General features: G+C 35.1%; 1 pseudogene; it reads left to right on the forward strand.

The window, feature by feature from the left end:
* Nucleotides 1-1,876: 1,876 nt before the first annotated feature.
* LOC105812896 overlaps nt 1,877-2,851 on the forward strand; it is a 37,080-nt pseudogene continuing 36,105 nt past the window's right edge.

Genomic DNA, 2,851 nt, shown 5'->3' on the forward strand with positions numbered 1-2,851 from the left:
AAGAAAAAGCATGACACAAAGAATATGGTAGTTTAGCATGGCTGCAGCAAAAAGTAAACGTGATGTGATGTTAAAAAATATGAAAACAACCCAAACATCCATCAAAAGATGAATAAATAAAGTATGGCTTATACATACACCAGAATAATAGCAATAAAAAGGAATGAAGTTCTGATACATGCTGCCACATGAATGACCCTTGAAAACATTATACTAAGTAAAATATGTGACACTCAAAAGGACAAATATTGTAACATTCCACTTTCATGAAATATCTAGAATAGGCAAATTCCTAGAGACAGAAAATAGATTTGACGTTACCAGGGGCTGGAGGGAGGAGGGAATGGGCAGTGATTTCTTAGTAGGTACAGAGTTTCTGTTTGAGGTGATGAAAAATTTTGGAAATAAATAGTAGCAATGGTTACACAACATGTGAATGTACTTAATGCCACTAAATTGTACACTTAAAAGTGGTTAAAATGGCAACTTTTATGTTATAGGTATTTTACCATAATAAAAATAGGAAAACAAAAGGTCCATAGCAGCATCATTCATAACAGTCAAAAACCAGAAATGATCTAATTATTTATCAATAAGAGAATGGATAAACAAGTGTGATATATTCGTATAATGGAATGCTTACTCAGAAATAAAAAAGGAACTACTTATATACAAAACAACATGACAACATGGATGAGTAGCAAACACGTCAAGTTTAAGAAGACAAACATAAAGAATGTGCGCTATATGATTCCACCTACATTAAGTTCAGAAACAGACAAATCTATTGTGATAGAAGTCACAGAGTGGCTACATCTGGGGGTGGGGGGCAGATTACTAACTGGAAAAGGGCATGAGAAAAGTTTGGAAACTGATGGAAATGATCTGAATCATTGTGCGGTGGTCATTCGTATATAAGTTATCATCAGACCATAAATTTAATTAACATTTGGGTATTTGTGTTTAAAGTACCCTTCAGCAAAATGTTGTTTGTGTAGATTATTCCTCAATAAAATACTTTTTAAAAAAGTAATGGGCGGGGGTGTTGCAGAGGAGGTACAGTTAGGTAGGAACCAGCTCTTTAAAGGTCTTCAATACTAAGGGACTTTAGGCTTTGCCCTGTAGGCAAAGCTGAGCATTTAACGGATATGAGGTTCGGGCAAGCTGAACATTATTACTTTGGCAACAGAGAAAAGGCTAGATTAAAGAAGAGAAACTTTCAGGAAATAAGGGAAGTTAGTTAAGAAAATACTTTTAATAGTCTAAAGCAGTGGTTCTCAACTAGAGGCAATGTTGCTCCCCCCTCTGCCTCCCATCCAAGACATTTAGCAATAGCTGGAGTCATTTTTACCTGTCACAAGCAGGGGAAGTGCTACTGACATCTAGTGGGTAGGGACCAGGACACTGTTAAAACATCCCACAATGCACAGTCGCAACAAAGAACTATCTAACGAAAATGTCAATAGTGGTTGAGAAACCCTGATCGAAAGAAACGATGAGAGGGTCTATACACCTCGAATTACATATGCCACCGTACAATATTGTGTGTTCACATTAGAAAAAAATGTATTTCTTTATTGTGAAAAATGTTAACAATAAGTGAGCTACTTACTAAGTGCTTACTAGTGCCAGGACTAAGTAGTAAGCACTCATTCAAACAATTTAAAAAATATTCATTAAGCAGTTACCACATTATACAAGGAATCTGAGGTTAAATGATTTGTCCAAGGTCACATACCTAGAAAACGCCAAAATCAGAAGCTCAACTCATGTCCATATAGCTCCAAAGTTCATGCTTCATCCATTACATTCACATGGCTTTCTAGTTATAAAACGGCCCAATTTAGGGGGTAACAAATAGACATTTGGCCAAACGATGAGAATACAGGTAGGCCTTGCTTGGCATAGCAGTGCAGGACAGCAAAAATGACTGTGCAAGCCAAAACCATGCAAAGCAATCTTAATAATCAATGGGGAAAATGACTGTTCTATGACCTTAAAAAGTTTTGTCAAAACATTAAAAACTGTCAGTTTTAAATGTATAGGGAAATGAAAATAATAGCAAAACTAGTATTTATTTAGTATGCTATAATTTAAAACAAAAACACTGAGAATCAAGTGTTTATTTGTAAAAAACAAAAAAAGACAAAAACAAAAAAACTTACCAAGAATAGTTTGAACACTGCTTACCTTTTCATATAACTTATGATATACTAAGTGTGCATCTTTTCTTGCCCTGGTAAACTGTCATACTCTCTTCTAAGTCTGGATCAGATTTCAAGATTTTATTTTGTGCTTTTCAAGTCATAAAACATCTTAGTTTACTTGACTTTTTTGCCAGCATTACTTCCTCTGGACATCTTCGTCCTTTTTGTCACAAATACTTTATTCATTTACATCGACAAGCTCACTCTCACTAAATTCTTCCGTCTGTACATCTAGAATCTCTTCAATGACGGCAGCATTAACATTCCCAGTCAGCTATTTCCTCTGTAACTCCATTTGTTTGATTTGACTTTCACTTTGAAAGTCACTTTGAAATGAAAATGAAATCATTTTCATTTCTTTGCTTCACTTTTATCTTTGTTGGCCAATTCCCTCTTTTGATTGTAAATTTTTGTAAAAAGTTAAAACTTTATTATTGGGAGACAAGGAAGCCACACAACAATGCTCTCTGTTGCCTGTACATTAACTAAATACCAAATGTGCAGTAACCAGGCAATTACTGGCAGCCTTTGAAAGAAGTGGCATGACTGGCAGCTGGTCATGATGCACATTTATTTGCATAGTACCCTGTGGACTGAAAAGCTAACAGGAAAGTTTTGTACTTTATGTAATTACTCACAGTACA

Source organism: Propithecus coquereli, unplaced genomic scaffold (assembly GCF_000956105.1).
Source record: "Propithecus coquereli isolate 6110/MARCELLA unplaced genomic scaffold, Pcoq_1.0 Scaffold269, whole genome shotgun sequence".
In the NCBI taxonomy this organism is placed as follows: Eukaryota; Metazoa; Chordata; class Mammalia; order Primates; family Indriidae; genus Propithecus; species Propithecus coquereli.